Source organism: Scaptodrosophila lebanonensis, unplaced genomic scaffold (assembly GCF_003285725.1).
Source record: "Scaptodrosophila lebanonensis strain 11010-0011.00,11010-0021.00 unplaced genomic scaffold, SlebRS2 tig00000080-arrow-pilon, whole genome shotgun sequence".
In the NCBI taxonomy this organism is placed as follows: Eukaryota; Metazoa; Arthropoda; class Insecta; order Diptera; family Drosophilidae; genus Scaptodrosophila; species Scaptodrosophila lebanonensis.
In genome coordinates this window covers 6097571-6118292 of record NW_022060561.1, presented here as the reverse complement: position 1 = coordinate 6118292, position 20722 = coordinate 6097571, and the positions used below count along the sequence as shown (strand labels likewise).

Sequence of the window (20722 nt, the reverse complement as noted above, 5' to 3'; positions counted from 1 at the left end):
ACATACAAACTTACACATACATATAGCTTTAAGTGTACTTTTGTATGTACTCGCATATAGAATAGCCGCGCGTCGCTTTATTGTCAGAGCAGCAACGAGTCACAGTCAAGTGGTTGTCTGTCTCCACTCAAGTGTCAGGACATCTGAGCTCGATTCTCATCTCTGTCCTCTCTCCTGAATGTCAGCGCAACTCTGGCAAGCGGCCAAGTCGCCTGGCCGGAGGGATGTGGGGGTACACGGTCCACTACCCGAACACATATTGTCTGTGCACTCTGTTCAGTAATCGTAAATTTTCTTAGGCCTTGTTTCATGCAACTTCAGCCAATTGTGGTTGGTTAGTTGTGTAATTTTCCGCTCAGGCGCCTTATCGTGCCCTCCAGTTGCATTTGTTTTCCGGTTAAAGCCTATACTATTTGGTGCTTTAAAAGGAATACGATGCGTGGTAAATGAGAAAACTATACTATACTTCACACATAAGCAGAATGCATGGTGTCTGATAATTTAAATAAAAAAATATTACCACCGATCGTTCTTAAAGTATCATTTTCTATAAAGTCCAATCATTTGTTGAATCATTTTTACTCCAATAAGCCTGATTTCTTCATCCAGTTTCCCCATGTTAACTAAGTATCTATTTAAATAATTAACTAATTTTAAATTCTTGAAAATTACTTATACTTGTAGTGAATATTAATGGAAGAACCATGTGTCTTGAGAGCGGCTTTATTATGTTTGTAATAATCTTCGTGCATAATTAAAGCTCACATTTTGAAAAATGTTTTATTCTAAAAACCCATCACATATAATAGTTCAATAGTACAAATATTATCGTTTAAGTCATAAAAGGTTCAAAGATACAGACGTCTAAAGGTACAACTAAAGATTGTTTTTTTTTTTAAAGTTGACCGAAAATGAAATGATTACGCAAAGTAGATACAAATGTGTTTTAATGAAGCAGCCTTTGAAAAAAAATCTTAAGGAACGCCACGCAAATCTGCAAACAAAATGAAACGAAACTGAATTGTGGGACCCGGACCACCAGTAGAGATGTGAGCGTGAAAACTAATTCACGAAACTTTTTTAGCCTTTCTCAACAACGTACTTTTAACCCTTCCTATGACTTTTTTTCTGATTTCAATGCGGTTTTTTCCATTAGATAGAAAAGCCAATTAAAAAAATACGTGTTTTTTAGTTTTTTGAAAATTTTTGATTTTGTATACTTTTTTTACAAAAAACTATGTGTTTTATTTTTACATTAAAATTGTTTCTGGAGTCAATGTCTGTAAATGAAAATTTTAAAAACAAATTATTCATTTTATTAAAACTTAATGCGACCCCACATTTATCGCATTTTTAGTTGTACTTTATATATTTATAAAAATTTAATACAAAAATCTAATTTGCTTGCATCCCACGAATCACAAAATTGGCGCCAAAAGTGATTATAATTTCAATTCAATAGTTTTTTTCAGTGTAACCAAATCAAAAACACTTAAAATAGTACAATGTGTTGAACTACATCAAATAGAAACTTTGCAAATTTCACGCATGTAAAATAATTGAGTATAAGCGGAATGTTGCAGATTTGCATCTCAGGCATACAAAGGGTTAAGTATAAGTAGCATTTAAATAATCCCGAATTTAGGAATAATTAGAAAGCTGTAAATATTATAAAAAATTTTGTGAAATTATATCCAATATGAAAGGAGTTGAGCCGTGCCTTTCTTACAATTTCATTTACTGAGAAAATAACGATGATATACTACTAAGAAAACCTCAAAATTATAAAATATTCGATTTTTCTGCACATACTCTATGTACGTGAGAAGGATTTGTGGATTTTTATTGTTTCATACTACTTTCCAGGCTTTTCAAAAAATGGATGTGTAAGCCACCAAGCGAGAAATGCAAGCCGCTATTGAAGCCTGATTTATTAGAAACATGCCAACAAAGTATACAAATAAACCCAATAACCCAAACTTAATCAAGCCAAAAGAAACTTTTGGAATATGAATACTTATAAGAACAGCCTACAAACCTGTCCTCTTCAAAGACGAAATGTTCGGACTTCGAGGCAAATAAGTACCCAATAATTTGTTGATGAAGTAATAACGAAACGATAAGTCCCAAGGAATTTAAAAAAACTCATAGCTGGTAATGAACAAATAGTTTCAAGTAGCAGTGTCGCTTTAACGAATTACAAGACATTTCTTTTTTTCACGCTCACTTTTACGCGCGAATCCTGCGTAGCTCTATGCCGCATCTTCAAATATTAACGTCAATGGCAAATAACGGCGAGTGCTTAAACTCATCTATCAAAATATTTGTCAAGACTTGGGCATATAGAAGCAGCTACAGCGCCAAAAAGTATGTAAAAGAAACTTTAAAAGGCGCTTGCTCTAAAGCAAAAGAAAAATGCAAACAAAGGAGAGTATAACAACAACAAAATCAAGAAGTAAGACCGAAAAACTAAATGGGAATGAGGGGCAGTCAAATGTTGCCAGAGATGTGTATGTGTGTGTGTATATGTGTCTGTGTGTGTGTAATACTTTTAAGTAGAGCTTACGAACGGGCATTAAAAGGAAGCAGTTGAGAAAAATGCTGCAGTCTCTTATTTCAGTTCACTAGAGAGAGGGTCACAAGTTCAAAGTATTGGGGAGTGTGTGTGCAACAGGTGTTGACCGCGACAAGGCACAGTGGGCCAATTACGTGTTGCAGCAGCCAAAATTCTTTAACCAATTAAATACAGTTTATAAGTGAAGATGGTTTTATGGTACTTGCCAAGGAAATCCCATCCGGCTTAAACTATAATCGATTGTCAAGCTTTGGTCGCTGCTGGCACATTGGTTCCGCCCCCCTTCTACCGCCAAGTACGTTCATACCTGTCGGAATGATACATAGTTTCACAAACAAACATACTGGCCCGTCCAAAATTCCCTATACACAACAGACATCCCGGTTTTTACACGGTAGATTGGTTCCTGAAAAAGTCGTGTAAATAAGCCGTGTAAAATATACATTGATCTTATGCAAAAATAGGTGATTGGTTCCTCATCTCTAAAACCTATTAAAAAAACCTTTTTAATTTTCAATAGTTCTAAATCAAAATCGTCTACAAAAATACCGTTTAAAAACAGAATTAGGTGTACTCGTATATATACTTCCACTTACTAAACGTCCTGTAAATATGAAGCAGAAATACTTGCATCTGCTTGAAAGCTGGGCTCGCAGATGTCCGAACAAGTGCAGACATGTTTGCTATACATTAAGCCAATAGGAAATGAGGCTTAATGCGTTCTAATAAATTCAAGAAAACTGCGAAAAACGTAAAGTTTGCGGCCCATAAACAACGATTTGTTGTAAGGACACTGTACAGAGTATAAAGCTTTGGGCAGACTTAATTTTTTTTTTTTTTTTGTTGACTAGTTTTTGTGCTTACGTTAGTTTATTGAGTTACTGTGCGACGCGTAGAAGCGGGCAACGCTTTTCAATTTGCTAACAAGCGCCAAGTAAAGCATAAAACGTGGCTTCAAAATTTACTTATTTGGCCATAAACACGTTTCGCTTCTTCTCCGGCGAGCGACAACACAACTATGCACAATTTGGGTTTATGACGTGGCAGTTGAGGCCACAGGCGACGACCGGCTACGTGCGGCAACATTGAAAACTGGAGCAAGTTCCATCGAGTGAGGGATAGTCGCAGGGGGGCGGAGGGGCAAGCCGGACACTCTCTCTCTTCTTGGACGCCACAGGGCTGCTTGCTAACGTGTTTTGTTGTTGAGGCACTTGAGAAGCTCTGAGTCAACAAACTAAGCCAGAAGAATGCCAAACAGTTGATACACAAGAGTCCAGTAGAAACTGGCACTTGACGGAACAGAGGATTGTGTAAATAAAAAACTTTTCATTTTCTTTTTAAAGTTAACATATATATTTTTTTCAATATTAAATTTACAATTGGAAGCATCGTAGAGGCGTTATTCTATTGTTTTTGGACATATTTGTTTACTTACTAAGAAATAAATAAGAACCTATGAAACTGATTAGCAAAAACGTTCGCTAAATGCTAAAATACGTCAATTAATTTCGAATTGCTTCCAAAGTTCAAATTCAAAATAGTTTTCTTTTTAATTTCCCATCTTCAAATGATGTTATCCTGGCCCCATTCGTGAGCCCTAGAATTCTATCGTATCAAATGGTTAGAAAAGCAAATTTTCCTAAAAGAAAAAAAAGAAGTTCTCTTTTTTTTCTATAAGAAATTTTAACGACTAATATAAAATGGTTCTCAATATACATATTTACCAATGTTTATAATAACAATAAATTCAAAACTTAATCATATTGTAAGCAAATGCTTTCGTTTATAAACAAAACAAAAGGAAAGTACAATTTAGGCAGCTGTTGGGAAGTGAAAATATACATATTGGTCAACCTAAATGGGTAACACTGTACTTGCATCGACATGCAGTGACAACATGTTGGAATTGTATCCAAAGTTAGCTGCGAAGTCTGCTGCGGTAATGGCGCTGACAAGCAGTTTCGCACGTTGCCGCGCGAAAGGAGCATACCAGCAGCAACAACAACAACAACAACACCAGAGCCTTGTGGCAGTTGCCACATGTGCCCCAACTAAGCTCTAGTATGTCTGCGTCTGTGTGTGAGACAATCTGCGCCAAGGGTGTGCTCGCTTTTAACTGATTTACGAGTTAGACGCTCAAGCACAGCTAAGAAAAAAATTATAGCCTACCTGCTGTTCAACCTGAGATAATGCCACAGCGAAATCGGTCGAACACACACACACACAACTGTCGAAGGACAGAAGGACACCAGCGAGCTGACGCGCGTCACCGAAGGAGACATTTTGAGGTGAGGCCGACAGTGTTCAGAAATGATTGTTGACTCGCAGTCGAGAAGGTGCTTGAAAAGGCAATCATCACAACTGGAGGGTTGGGTCCTGAATGCTGAAAGTGAGAAACACTGGAAATTTTGGTGAGAAATCAAACGGGTGTTTCGATATTTTTAAATATTTTATAATACATATTATATTTATTTTTATTTTTGCCAGTATTTTTAAATCAATAACAAAAATCTTCAAGTTAAAGTTGAGAAAAATATTAAAATCTACTATGGAATAAAGTAAATTTAAATATTTGTAATATGACACATTTAATTGAACATAACACATTTTAATGGCAAAGATTTCCACTTTATTTTCAATATTATTTATATTTTAATCAGTGATTGAATATGTTTTTAGTTAAATATACTTTGTTAATATTTTCGATTGAAATACGAAATATTATAACAATAAATTAAATATGAAAATATTCATTTTTACATTCCTTGTAATTATTAAATTGGTTGAAAAGTAATCTAAATTCATTTCCAATAAAGAAATCAATGCATTGTGAAGGCCTCTATTATATTCCGTTTTCTTTTCAACTTGTTCTTTTGGAAAAAAATGCTATGGCAGAATTAGCAAAAAAGTAAAATTATAAAACTGCTGTGTTGTGAGGCATAATGTTTCCCGAATTTGTTGCAGCAACCACCAGCAGAGCAGAGGCAAAAAGTTGTCATTGACTAATGCCAACAACACGCGGTGTTCCCAAGCGGTCCCCCCATCTAAGTACTAACCGCGCCCGACGCTGCTTAATTTCGGTGATCAGACGAGAACCGATGTATTCAGCGTGGTATGGTCGTTGGCGAATGCTGAATGTTGGAAACTGTGTTTTGTGCTGACATTCCATTGCCACTGGATTCAAAACAAAAGTATCTTTCAGATACGCTGAGTTGTATCTTAACATTTAAATCCTTTCCAAGTCCAAGTCCAAGTGCTTACAAATCGGTTGGGAGCATTTATAATTTCATTCCCTGTAACTGCTTTTCTTTTAAAATCGACTTAAATATTATTTTAATTTGCTTTTATAAACAAATCATAAGCTATGGTCCATTTCGTTATTTCTTTCTTATGTTAAACAATAATTCTGCACGAATAAATTGAATCCAAAGTAAAGTTAATTATATTTCAGTAACCAACACAATAAAGGCTTCTTATTATATTTCCGTTTTCTTTTCAACTTGTTCTTTTGGAAAAAAAATGCTGTGGCAGAATTAGCAAGAAGTTCAAAATATAATACTGCTTAGAGAGAGTAGCACAGTGTAGTGAGGGATATGTTTCCCGAATTTGTTGCAGCAACCACCCAGCAGAGGCAAAAAGTTGTCATTGACTGATGCCAACAACACGCGGTGTTCCCAAGCGGTCCCCCATCTAAGTACTAACCGCGCCCGACGCTGCTTAATTTCGGTGATCAGACGAGAACCGATGTATTCAGCGTGGTATGGTCGTTGGCGAATGCTGAGTGTTGGAAACTGTGTTTTGTGCTGACATTCCATTGCCACTGGATTCAAAACAAAAGTATCTTTCAGATACGCTGAGTTGTATCTTAACATTTAAATCCTTTCGTCCAAGTGCTGACAAATCGGTTGGGAGCATTTATAATTTCATTCCCTGTAACTGCTTTTCTTTTAAAATCGACTTAAATATTATTTTAATTTGCTTTTATAAACAAATCATAAGCTATGGTCCATTTCGTTCTTTGTTTCTTATGTTAAACAATAATTCTCCACGAATAAATTGAATACAAAGTAAAGTTAATTATTTATCAATAACCAACACAGTGAAAGCTTCTTATTATATTTCCGTTTTCTTTTCAACTTGTTCTTTTGGAGAAAAAATGTTATGGCAGAATTAGCAAAGAGTTAAAAATAAAACACTGCTTAGAGAGGATAACAAAGTGTTGTGTGAGATAATGTTTCCCGAATTTGTTGCAGCAACCACCAGCAGAGGCAAAAAGTTGTCATTGACTGATGCCAACAACACGCGGTGTTCCCAAGCGGTCCCCCATCTAAGTACTAACCGCGCCCGACGCTGCTTAATTTCGGTGATCAGACGAGAACCGATGTATTCAGCGTGGTATGGTCGTTGGCGAATGCTGAGTGTTGGAAACTGTGTTTTGTGCTGACATTCCATTGCCACTGGATTCAAAACAAAAGTATCTTTCAGATACGCTGAGTTGTATCTTAACATTTAAATCCTTTCGTCCAAGTGCTTACAAATCGGTTGGGAGCATTTATAATTTCATTCCCTGTAACTGCTTTTCTTTTAAAATCGACTTAAATATTATTTTAATTGGCTTTGCCATTTCGTTGAATATAAAGTAAAGTTAATTATTTTTCAATACCAACACAATGAAGGCTTCTTATTATATTTCCGTTTTCTTTTCAACTTGTTCTTTTGGAGAAAAAATGTTATGGCAGAATTAGCAAAGAGTTAAAAATAAAACACTGCTTAGAGAGAGTAGCACAGTGTAGTGAGGGATATGTTTCCCGAATTTGTTGCAGCAACCACCCAGCAGAGGCAAAAAGTTGTCATTGACTGATGCCAACAACACGCGGTGTTCCCAAGCGGTCCCCCATCTAAGTACTAACCGCGCCCGACGCTGCTTAATTTCGGTGATCAGACGAGAACCGATGTATTCAGCGTGGTATGGTCGTTGGCGAATGCTGAGTGTTGGAAACTGTGTTTTGTGCTGACATTCCATTGCCACTGGATTCAAAACAAAAGTATCTTTCAGATACGCTGAGTTGTATCTTAGCATTTAAATCCTTTCGTCCAAGTGCTTACTAATCGGTTGGGAGCATTTATAATTTCATTCCCTGTACCTGCTTTTCTTTTAAAATCGACTTAAATATTATTTTAATTTGCTTTGCCATTTCGTTCTTCGTTTCTTATGTTAATCAATAATCCTCCACGAGTAAATTGAATACAAAGTATAGTTAATTATTTTTCAATAACAAACACAATGAAGGCTTGTTATTATATTTCCGTTTTCTTTTCAACTTGTTCTTTTGGAGAAAAAATGTTATGGCAGAATTAGCAAAGAGTTAAAAATAAAACACTGCTTAGAGAGGATAACAAAGTGTTGTGCGAGATAATGTTTCCCGAATTTGTTGCAGCAACCACCAGCAGAGAGGCAGGCAAAAAGTTGTCATTGACTGATGCCAACAACACGCGGTGTTCCCAAGCGGTCCCCCATCTAAGTACTAACCGCGCCCGACGCTGCTTAATTTCGGTGATCAGACGAGAACCGATGTATTCAGCGTGGTATGGTCGTTGGCGAATGCTGAGTGTTGGAAACTGTATTTTGTGCTGACATTCCATTGCCACTGGATTCAAAACAAATGTATCTTTGAGATACCCTGAGTTGCGCCTTAATATTTCCATACGTTCTTTCTATGGTGTCGGCACTTTTTCAGTGCTTTAATTTTATTCCTGGTACATGTATTTGCTTTCCTTTTTAAATCTACTTAAATAATATTTTAATTTGTTTTTATAAACAAATAATAGGCTACACTCATAAAAAAAACACGTAGAATTAAATATTTTTTAACATTGATTTAAGTATGCACACTTCAATTTCGGGCTTAATATTATATTTAAAGTGGACGATATTGAATCACAAGTGATTACGTGGGCATGGGTTTGATTACATCAAAGGATTTTTTTTTTTTTTTTTGTAATTATGAAATATTTTTTTCACTTTTTGTCTACTCTACTGAACTTAATAGTTTTTAATAATAACATTTTATAATGATATTCGATATATTTACTTATATAGAACACTTTTTATTAGAAAGTAATTTTCAAATACAAAGTGGACGCATATGAAAGTTAAATATAGTTCAACATTTAGTTGATCACATTTTAATATTCAATATTATTCATATTTCAATTAATGATTGAATATGTTTTTATATAAATTTACGTTGTTTATATAAGTGCCATTTTGAAAATAAATGGACCAGGCGACCAACAATAAAACAAATTACTAGCTTTGATACAAAAGTACCTGCAGTTGCAACCGTGGTTACATTATTAGTTGATTTGAAATTAATTAGTATTATGTTTTTAATTTTAAGCTGTCAATGCTTCCTTTGGAAAAATAAAACTTAAAATTTGGGTTGCAATGGACAACGAATGAATCACTCTGCCTGGTGGAAGTACAAGCTAAAGCTTTTATAACTCAACATAGTACGGTATTGTGTCTCAACTTAAAGCGAATATTGTGATGCACTTTTTGTAGATATAGTTAGTTAGCTATGCTTTTAAACAACGATCATAAGAAATTGTTCATTTTCAAAACAAATCTTTAAATCCTTTAAAATTTAATTTTCTTGATAACTAAATAAATACATTTTGGTAATCTAAAATGCCCTTCCACCTAATCCACCTTCAGTATGGTGTATTCCCCATTGCTAAGTACGAATATGCAACTTACTCACCACTTCAGCTGCCTATATTCAACATATCGACATCCCGCAAGCCCGGCCATATCGATAGAAATTCTTAGACGATAGTTCGATTTTCGTGCATTGCAGTATCAACGACGTTTATTAAATGTCCTGAAGATTAATAAACATAACAAGCTGAGATTAATTAATTAATTATTAGTAGTTTATGTTAGTTATTCTCTTGGAGTTTTGAATATCTTTAGTTAGTATGGTCTCAATTGTTACTGGCGAATAAACACATCAAAGTAAATATCAACCGTATCTTAGTATCAAAGTGTTACCCATTTTGGTATTTTAAACACACATTTGGCATTTGTAGATACCAAATCGGTTCATTGCGATATTAAGTTTTTATTTAAGAATTTTGTTGTTACAGTTGTTGTTTGTATTTTAAGTCCAACATATACGATTATTAATACATCCGTTGGTTTAATTTTACTTTGTATTTATTTATTATTTATTAATGTTTATACTACAAGTTCAAAAAAACCCGATATTTGTTAAGCCTTTCTAATCGATCTGACAGCTTTTATTCAAAAGGTAAATTAATACTAACCATTTATATTTGTTCTGTTATGTTTAGTTTTAAAATTGGTTTTATTGTTATAAACATTGTTTCTTATATTAAAACAAAATGTATTTTTCAGTAATATCTTAAATTAACAAGGCGGTATTTTGGTATATCTTTGGTATGTGGTATTTTTGCAACTGCAGCTTACGGTCACACTTAGTTCAATGTTCAGTCTTAATAGTCAATTTGGTTGTCGCGTACCACGGCAGTTTTTATCTCCAGCTTGTGGGTGGCGCATTCGGTGTTCATTTGCATTGCGCCCATCAATATATTTTGACATGTTTAAGCAACAATAGTTGGCGAATAATAATTTAAACTATTGCAAAGTGCGCGCGACTTTAAAAAGCTAACTTACATCGATATCGACACAAACTTTCGTTTGGAATCCGAGTAAGCCGTGCGTCTCTCCATTGTGTGTGTATGTGCGTGTGTGTTGCTATTGTCTGGCGAAACATTTCACCAGTAAAAATGTTAATTAATTTGCTTAAAATGCATGCAAAAGCATTGCTTTGATATCAACATAACAGTGCAAGTCACTTTAAAAACAACAAATTGTTTTTCTAGTTGAAAATGTGTGGTGTTTTTAGTCCGCCCCTCTGGCTCTCGCTCCGTTATTCTCTATCACATATACTCTCCCACTGAGACTGTTTGCGTGAGTGTGTTTGTGTATATGTGTGCGTGTGTGTGTGTGCAAAATAAAAACGCAAACCGTAGCTGCTTCTATTAAATTTTTGTTTTATTAATGAGTGTGCTTAAACAATAAATACACAATGCAGCCTGCAATAAAAAACAACAACGCAACAAATTGCCCGAGTACTCTAAAATTTGTATAAAATCTAAACAGTTGCAGCGAATAACAACAACTTGTAATAAATAGACGCCCCTTGGCAGCTGTGTTCGATTTTTGGCTCTCATTGAGAGGTTTTGTTGCCGTTGTTGTTGGTATTGCTGCTGCTTCTTGCGGCCTTATGGACACCACTAGACTTGAAATTAGACCTACATATATATGTACATATATGTGCAAAATAAATTTTGGTTATGTAGTCCAGCAACCGATGAAGAAGAAAAATAGATTTTTGGCGAACAGCTGTTCAAAACAGACCCATAAGAAATGTTGCATTCGGCAATGAAAATAAATCGAACAAGCTGTGAAAACAAAACTAAGTGTGTGACTGCTTTCAATTTAATTTTTTTATGACCGTTTGCATAGCAGAAAATAGTTTCTTATACCAATTGAACAAGCAAAACTTTTTTTAAAAGTAATTTTTTAACATTAATTGACTTTTATGCATCAATAGCGGGATTAGCCAAACACCTTCCATCCCAGCTGTTGCGCTCTGCCGGCCCTCTTCTTTTGACGCCTCCTTTGCAACGAAAAACATTTTGTTTAATGTTTATAATGCGTGATTGGGTATTTAGCCCGATTTTTCCGTTAAGCTTAGTTTTTAGATTGGTGTCATAAGGCCGTAAGCAGGGTTTTCCGATTGAATGCAAAAACTGTTTAACTGTTTTCTATTTTGCCGCACCTCCAACACTCGTAATTAATACAAATCAGCTGCTGTGACGTCAACAACGCCTATAACCGCTGTTTCTCGAGGTGAGTCTAAATGCAAGCATAGATATTGTTTGAAAATCAATAGACCTCTAAAATATGTGTACAATCGAAAAGTGAAAAACTGCTTTCAATACATACATTTATCAATGTCTCTTCTACATTTTACACATTATATATATTTATATACATATATTATATTTGTGTTATCTGAGAATGAAAAGGAAGATGCTTTGACGTTATCGCAATTTTACGTTTTTCTTGAAAAACCCCGCTCCACAATTTGAATGAATTGTTTTATAATTTCAAATGCGGGTAGTCCATATATTTTTGCACGATAATAACAAAAATGGGTGATCTTAGAAAAAAAAAAAACACAAATAACAGTACTGAAAAAGTATGCACGAATAAAAAAGCCAGAACAACTTCTTAGAATCCATATATTTTATAATATTCCTTAAATGGAAGCAAAGCAAGTTCACAGAAAATCAAACTAAAAATTCAAATACACTGCAAAAATATATTAGAGCTAGCAGACCAGACAATTGAAATAAATGTTGGTATGTATGTATGTTATGGCATCAGTTAAGTCCCCTCAGTAAAGTTTCGTTTATAATCAAAACTATACCAATTCTAAATCGGTTCAAACGAATATTGTTTGCTTCTCAATCCGATCTCTACCCGATGCTGTAGAGTGAGTTAAATGCCCATTTGATTGCCACTTCAAAAGTCCACAAACGAATGAAAGCTACAGAATTCTTAACGACAACCATTCATTAAAAAATCAACGCCCACATCTGTATCTTTTCTTTTATTATTTGCTTGCACTCAGTTCGCTTAACAACAACAACAAAAGAAAAGAAAGAAAAACGAAACTGTGCTTTCAATTTTATTGAACAGAAAAAGAGCAAGACTTATAAATAAAAATGTTAAAAAGCCGCAATACTGTCGGCAAAGCCAGCAAAAAGAAAGCAAACACAGACGGGAGCTCAGATCGAATGGTGGCTCTCAGAAAGATGCTCAGAAATCAGATACACGTACGATGTACGAGTATGTAATTGGTTTGTAGCGCCTTTTCTTCCCCTGAACTTGAATTGCAAAGAGACATTGCAAAGAACGAATCTGCGAAAGGCGCCATTCAAATCTTTATTTATGAGGCACTTGGCTTAGAGTTTCGTCGTATAATTTGCGAAATCTTGCCTAACTGGTTTAAGCCAGCACGCTTCTCTCTCGCTGGCCTCCTGCAGCTGCCCTATTCAACAATTTGCTTGGGGCTGTTTTTATATTATTTTGTTTTTGCCTCTGAATTGGATTTTGTATAAAGTGCTTTGAACCCAATGCCCGGCAGTAGTAGAATAGTGCTATGCCGCGCTCATTAGCTGAGAAATTGCGACCTTTGTCAGACATTTCTATGCAAGATATTTATGTATCTAAGTACTGTCATGCATTTGTATCTGTTTCTGTATCTGTTGCGCTTTACAATGCGAGCAAAATAATTAAGCAATTAAATTGCGCAAGCGTACAACGCAGGCGCTTCATAGACCCCTCACCTCTCCTCCAGTTCTTCGCTATTTGCTCACAACAACCGTAGGCTGCCGCTCGACCCTCCGTCCTCCCTCAATTGATGTCTTCCGGCAAATGACAATCATCAGAGACAACGACAACAATCACAAAGCGAGCAATGGGCGAGGCGAGGTCCATTAAAAGCCATTTGGAGCTATGAACAAAAAACCGAGCGCCCCATTTAAGTAACGGCATTTATAAGGCACTACCAAAATCAAAGTAAAAGTGTTAGAGCGCCGTTCCCAATCAAGTGTTAACTAACCTTTAATACATTGTTAGTAAATAAGTAGCAATACATGAGTCTACTAATAATATTTATATTGAATAAACAACATCTTAAAAAATATATGTACAAGTACATATATTGAAAACAAGAACATATTAAGTTTTGTAGAGATAGCTTTAAAACAAAGAAGTTCTTGGAATATCGCCCGATTCCTCCAGTGGCAGCTATAATACTTAGCTCTGGTACTATACGTTGGATGCATTCATCCTGCTCCCTGAATTTCCTCTGCTTATGATGTATGTGGCTTGGCGATATCTTTGTGAAAGCGCCTTTCCTATTGGCCAATTCTGTTCGCTTTCTTGCAATCCTTAGCTTCAAACGGACTAATTGTTGACAGGTTTTCTTAATCATCAAAATCCCAATTTGAAATGAAACAATTATTGACTGAACTCTGAAAGAAATTGAGTTGAAGATACTCATTTTTATTATTTAAAATAGTTTGTTTTGTGATCTCTTCTTCTACGTGTAGAGGGACGGGTGTCTTCTATTGCCCAAAAGTGAAAAATAAGAATTTAATTGAATGCATCCTCATTTATGTACTTATGAGGCAATGATGCTGATGATGGCCAATGGCTGCTTCACCCCTGCACCCCTAGCACCCCGAGCAGGTCTTTAAACTCATTGGCTTTGATTTGATTACGGCACAACAAACATTCTATATAAGTGTGTGTGTGACTGGGTGCTTGAATGTTTGTTTGTGCAGTTGGCGACAATTTGAAATTGAAAAATTTCCAACAAATTGAATGCTCATTTCAAGCTCAACTGCGTCGCCAGCGGCCCACCGACGATGTCTGACAAAATTTTCGAATTATATATTACGATGGTGACGCCGTGTGTGCAAATTGAATCTCACAGTCAGAGCAGGGATTCCAGCCCAAAGGCTCAGGCACCCAGGCGGGTAGGCAGGCAGTCGAAATCAAAAAGGACGACAGAAGCTATTTTTGGCTGTATACTCCCAAAGTTTGTGCCTAAGTTTAATGAATATTTTGTGAACGGAACGGCTTTGTAGGGATAAATATGCTTTACATACAATAACGTGTATCTAAATATATACATAGATACATACGTATGTATGTACATTTGTAAATGCGTTTGTGTAAAATGCTGGTAGCTGGTTCATGTGTGGCAGCAGTTCGGTATAGATTTTCTTGGGAGTTCGAGCATAACAAATTAGATTCAAATGGACTGAATTGAAACCAGAAAGTATTTACATTGATTTTATGGACTTTTAAAGGCACCGGTTAGTACCAAGTGTGCGTGTAAAGGCTTAAGCATAGTGCTCATGCATATACTAAGGAACCAAACTGCCACGAACCATAGTTAAAGTTACTCAAAACAAATTGTCTTAAAAGTATTTCTATGTCTTGCAGATTATAGAACTCTTAAGCGAGTCAATAACGAATATTAAGCCTTTAAGTTTGTTGTAATAGTGGGGCCGATATTTACATATATGTGTCCGTCTGGATGAACAGCAAATCTTTGTCACCTGGTAGGACTGTCAAGCGTTTCATGAGACTTTTTTTTATCCATGAGCATAGCAAACACATTAAAATACATATATAACCTCATTATTTTGTATAGCTGCCAAAGGAACTATCTGTCTTCCTATCAAGAGATTTTGTGGTTTCTTCCAATGTGAATTAATTTAGTTTTTAATTTAGTTTAATTCCAATTAACCGATTGCATTTTATTTGTATTCATGTATATCTTAGCCATAAATCAATCGAACAGCGTGGCTCTCTACATTTAAATTAGATCTAAAATATTTTGAATAAATATTTTAGCTCATCGATCCTTCAGCTAAGTGGTAATTGGTCTAAATTAGAACATAGCTTAGCATTTGACTGAAAACAAACCACACCCACACTTAAAACCTAAAATTTCGTTCAATAAGATGAATTGATTTTTTTGAATATTTATAATTCAAATGTCATAAATTACACTGAATAATTTAAATTAATATACAGTTTTGATTGACTAACATTTGTGAACCTTTTCACCGTTTTTAAAACACACCTAAATCCTAACATGAGAAAAACAATGAAAAATTTCACACAAACTTGTGGTTTTTTCACAAATGAACTAAGTTTAGATTGGTTATTGGCTTAAATTGAAAAAGTAATTGCAAAATTTGATGAATTTGTACACTATTAGATGGTTTGATCAAAATTTTAGTCAAATATGTGTAGATGGCGCCACCACAATATTCACAAAGAGCTCACATTTGATTTATGTAGCATTGCATAACATCATATCGACTTGTTAATATAGAACCGATTGAACGCTGCAAATCGCTAGCACTCTTCAAGTGTGGCTACAAATGTATGTACAAGTACATAGTAGTTTTTAATTTGCCTTAAGGTCTTTATCGCTTTAGCTAGACGACTTCAATTACCTTGTGGCATACATTCAGCAGAACGCAAAGTCATCGACAGCGTCGTCATTATCAGCGTGCCATCCCCGTCAACGTCATTCCATCATTATCGTCATTAACACAAACGCACAGACGCATACACATTGCATCATGAAGAGCTGCAAGCCATGCCAAAGCATTTCCGACTTCCGCATGTTCGCTACATTTTTGCAGTTACTTTTTTGCTGCAAACTAGTTACGGGCATTTCCCGTGACTGAGACTCGTACCATATGTACATACATACATATGTTAATGTCCTTATGCCCAGAGCAGAAAGCACCCAAACATGTTCAATTACAATGGCAACAACTTATTGATTTTAATGTCAGCCCACGCCATATATGTATGTAGGTAGCTGATGTTTTCATTTGGCCAACAATATTACAACAAGTTCAAGTGGCCGCGTGCCAGTCCCGTGTCCAACACCCGTCACGCTCGTCACCACAACATGTTTATATGCTTCTTTGGAAAACTTCAGTCGTGTGCCGGTCCCAGGCTACGACACGCCTCGTTTACTTCCTGGAATTACGCGCCATTCACAACTGGACAGGTGGGAGCAGACATTTTAGAGCAGTGCGGGTTGGTTCCTGAACTAACTTGTTGAACTAGGGAACTCACAGTACACTATTAATTAATTTAATTATTAATATTTTAGAAACATATATAGAAAACTAATTTAAAAATCTACGGTTCGACAGACAACAAATTGTTTGCTTTTTACAAGTAGATGATATAAATGATCATATTTATATGAAGTTAAAATATGAACTTACTGATATTTCAACAGCCGATCAATAACAATGCCATACAAAAGAACGCGTTTTTTACCCCCTGAAATATATATTAGGTACGCTTTTCCAGTGAAATCTAAAACCACGAAAAGATGTGTCAAGATATGTCAGTCACCACTTCATGAAGATAACGTTTATGCCAGGGTTCAAGAAAGTGCAATTCCGATAACAAAAGATAACTTCAAGGCTTTGTACTTGGGTGGACATCTTAGATTTTGAAGATACCTAAACAAATTACTTCGCAGTTGAAAATGTAGAACCAGAATTGAGCATTATTGTCAGAAATATCAAATCAAGCAAGTTTAAGGCCCGGTTTTTAAAATTGAAAAATGCATGAGCTAGTTCTAAATCATTGAACTAAAACCTGGAGCATTTCAAGGATCAAAATGGTTTGGGTTTTTGAAACCCATGTTTCTAGCTCCAACAAGAAAAGAACTAGTTCCAGCCGCTACAGCTCTAGCGCTTGTGGGGTTGTCTTTTTTGTGGGTTGCCTTGGCCACGAGACATGTAACATGCCTCAAGAAGGCGTCGTGTGGTTAGAAAAATCAATTTTTTTTTTGTCTCTTTACATTTTTAGTTTGTGGGTCAACTTTTTGTCTTGTAATGCAACACAAAACTTACATCAGCACACATGCAAAAATACATCTGTATGGGCACATAAATATGTACATACAAGTATATACATTTGTATCTAGATACATTTAAATGTAGATGCGCAGGGCGCTGAACTTACAACCCAGTAAAACTTTCAAAACGTTTGCAGTGCTCTGGAAGGCAGGCGGCATTGTTTTAACACCAAAACCCCCCACACCCTCTATACTCGCAACGTTCTACACTCGCTTAGCTCATTTGCATATTTGGCAGCTGCCACCGTGTGTGTCTGTCGGGCACCCCTCGTTGTTTCATTCATTCATTTCCTTTGCGCCGTTGTTTGTTGTTATATTTTTAGCTTTTGCTGATAACCCTAAAATATATATATGTACAAGTATAAGAAAAAAGTTTCTTCCTCTTTTTGGGTTCGTGCGTTTTGCTCGACTGAAGTAGCGCTCTGTTGGCGCCTCCGCCCCCCTTTTTCCCATCTACTTTGTGGCGCTTTGTTTCGGTAATGCTCAGGAATGTACAATTTGAGATTTAATTTACGTTTTAAATGGGATTTGTATTTTTACCTGCACTCATAAGAATGTTTAATTTGTGGTTACTGGTATTGCCTTTTTAAGACGTGTCTCTGAATGAAATGGAAGCGAACTGGGACGGGACGCCAACTGAATTGAAATTCTGGAAGCCGTTAAATCCACAACTTCAGCTCCAGATCCAATTTTTTATGATTGTTTTGTTCAAGATCTTGTTCTGTAGGTTTTTTTTTTTATCATTTTAGGTAGTGCTTTTCCTTAGAAACTAGTTCAGTGTTTTCAGTATGTAAGTAGTTCCAAAGCATATATGTATTTTGAATATGCTGGTTCAATTTTTCCTTGCTGTATATCTTTCTTTTTGATCTCTGATCATCTGTGTGCCCTGTTCTACGTCTTTTATTCTGTGAAGCAGTGCTATATTATGTTTATCAACTGGTAGATTAAAGTTTGATCCAAGAGATAAAATGTATTTCGTATCGCTTAGGAAATAAACGTCAATTATCGAACCTTTTTGGGTTTTGTCATCTTTGTCGCATTTAAAAAATGTGAATTTTTTAATGTTATGCATCTTTCTTAATATTTAATACGTGTTTTTAGAAACGATACTTAGATCAGTTAGTTACAATCCTTTAATAACGATTCTCAATTATTTCATTGAACAAAGCCCACTTCTACTAGGAAATTCGTCAAAACTTTGACTTAAAATCCTCTACAAATAATTATCAGGAATTTCATTGAACTTATCAAAGAGCCCTTCTATTAAAATTCCTCAAGACTTCATTCCTCGAATCCGTTTCCATTTGTGTTGTCATTCCAAGAAATTACGCTGATAATAAAACAGCAAATTTTTCAATTACAATTGTATGGACAGCGAGCGTGCACTTAAACAAGGGCAACAACAATAATATCAGACCCATATACACTGGTCGGCACAATTATTTTGACGAACTGTACTCACGACTATCGGTGCTGGTTGCTTTTAGTTTCAAGGAATAACGGTACAATTTTCATACGGGATATTGAGTTCATAGCAACAACAATATGTAGGCAAAATATTTTGTCTATTACTCTTCACACCTTTTTTCTACAAATGACAATGTGAGTTGACTGCGGATTCAGGCACGGCATAAGTATTTTGACCAAACCTTGTCGCCGTTTTCGCGTACGTTTTATCAAGTGATACTAAAATAACTTTGGTGTAACAATTTTTGTTGACCTTTTTACATTATTTTCATTAAAATTTGATTCAAAAGTAATCGATACAATGGTAAAAAAGACAGAATTAAGTTATGTTGTTAGAGCCTCAATAGTGGCGAAGTTTAATGCCGGCGTAGCACCAAAAGACATTGCAAATGAATATAATTTGTCGCGGCAAACAGTCCACTATCAAATTAACAAATATAAGACCCACAATGACGTCAAAAACTTGCCTAGATCAGGTGCTAACCGCAAAACAACACCCATTGAAGATCGAGTCCTATTGCGGGAATTTAAAAAAAATATTCATTTAAAGCCGCAAGCTGCTGCAGATCAATGGAATAAGTCGACCAAGACTCCAATCAGTGAGCGTACTGTTCGGCGACGCCTAAAAGAAGAAGATTTTAAGACATACAAAGCGAAGGACATACCTTACATATCAAAGGTGAACAAGCTCAAAAGATTGGCTTTTGCAAAGGAGCATCTGCATAAGCCAAAAGAGTTTTGGAGAAGCGTTCTATGGACAGATGAAAGCTCCTTTGAATATAATTCATCAAAAACAAAGATTTTTGTAAGGCTCCCACAGTTTCAAAGACAAAAAAATATCCCCGTATGTCAAAAAGTGAGCCATGGCGGAGGCTCAGTCATGTTCTGGGGATGCATTGCGTACAATGGGTTAGGTGATTTCGTTCCCATCACCGGCTCAATGAACCAGCAACAATATTTGAGTACCCTTAACGAAAACGCATTCCCTTCCGGTGACAGGCTGATTGGAGAATCATTTATCCTGCAACAGGATAACGCCCCATGCCACAAAAGCAAAATGATAAGAGCATTTTTAAGCGATGTTGGTGTTACTACTCTGGATTGGCCACCACAAAGTCCGGACTTAAACGTTATTGAGAATGTGTGGTCTCTTGTAAAACGTAAAAGAAATGCGTCTTTGCATAAAACCGAAGAAGAAACTATTTCCGAGGTCACTTCTCTTTGGAAAGAGATACCATTAGAGGTCCTTCAAAATTTAGTGGACTCAGTTCCAAGACGTCTTCAAAAAGTTATCGAAGCCAAAGGCGGGTATACATTTTATTAATCTACCATCAATTTCTTATGTTTTGTTTAGTATTAAGCTTTGTTTTTTTTGTTAATATCCATTGTCAAAATACTTATGCCAACCCATGAAAATTACCTTGATTTATAATTTTAAAAGTTCTTATAAAAATATATCCTTTGAATTATTTTTAAGTTTGTAATACCAATATGGAATTGAGAAAAAAAGTTTCCTTTGATATCTTAAACCAATAACCAGTTATTGACAAAAATGTATGATTTTCTTCTCGTCAAAATAATTGTGCCGACCAGTGTATATTGTGGAATAGCAAATTTATGACATTTTTATTGATAAACTGGGGGACATGTGTGTGCTCTGTGGGGTATTGTCTGGTGTTGATAAGACAAAAAATAAATTTGTAATAAAATCAGCAAACAAATTGAATTCTTTTTAGGAGCTTGCACTTAAAGAGCACCGCAGAAATGCGAAAAAGCAATAAATAGAAATGTTGATTACAGTGACGTTGTTGCTGCCTTTTGATAAGCTTGCGATAAGCCAAGAGATCAAATGACCTTGGCTAATAAAAAATAAACAAACCAAAATGAAAGCAACTGATAAAAAAATGGCAGTTTGTTTGGCAATTTTTCTATGGCAAATATATGTATGTACATACTTGTATATATCGGGTTCATGCAAATTTGCTTTTGTTAATTAAAAACTATAAAAATGCAAAACAAAAATAATATTTCTTCGTTTCCGAAAATGTAAAAGTCAAGTTCCAAAGAAACACCACACAGCGTGGCCAAAAACTTGTTTCCCTAT

At 35.5% G+C, this 20722-nt stretch overlaps 1 protein-coding gene, 4 non-coding genes and 1 pseudogene across 11 annotated transcripts in view; 1 reads left to right on the top strand and 5 right to left on the bottom strand.

Annotated features, from left to right (window-relative positions):
- Positions 1-5581: 5581 nt before the first annotated feature.
- LOC115626239 lies at positions 5582-5701 on the bottom strand (annotated as a pseudogene).
- A 527-nt stretch (positions 5702-6228) lies between these two features.
- LOC115626238 lies at positions 6229-6347 on the bottom strand. Its single transcript, XR_003995575.1, has one exon. It is a non-coding gene; the product is annotated as a 5S ribosomal RNA (ribosomal RNA).
- Positions 6348-6865: 518 nt separating this feature from the next.
- On the bottom strand, positions 6866-6984 carry LOC115626244. The gene has a single exon (XR_003995580.1). It is a non-coding gene; the product is annotated as a 5S ribosomal RNA (ribosomal RNA).
- A 452-nt stretch (positions 6985-7436) lies between these two features.
- Positions 7437-7555, bottom strand: LOC115626243. Its single transcript, XR_003995579.1, has one exon. It is a non-coding gene; the product is annotated as a 5S ribosomal RNA (ribosomal RNA).
- Positions 7556-8056: 501 nt separating this feature from the next.
- LOC115626242 lies at positions 8057-8175 on the bottom strand. The gene has a single exon (XR_003995578.1). It is a non-coding gene; the product is annotated as a 5S ribosomal RNA (ribosomal RNA).
- Positions 8176-10130: 1955 nt separating this feature from the next.
- LOC115625764 (protein FAM102A) overlaps positions 10131-20722 on the top strand; it is a 68446-nt gene continuing 57854 nt past the window's right edge. For 2 of the 7 annotated variants that reach the window (XM_030520930.1, XM_030520926.1), the window contains exons 1-2: positions 10131-10316; positions 11475-11516. The gene's annotated coding sequence lies outside the window, so the exon portion shown is untranslated. Of the gene's footprint in view, positions 10317-11217; positions 11517-20722 lie in introns of all 7 variants that reach the window. The other 5 variants (XM_030520929.1, XM_030520928.1, XM_030520927.1 and 2 more) reach the window with 5 other exon arrangements.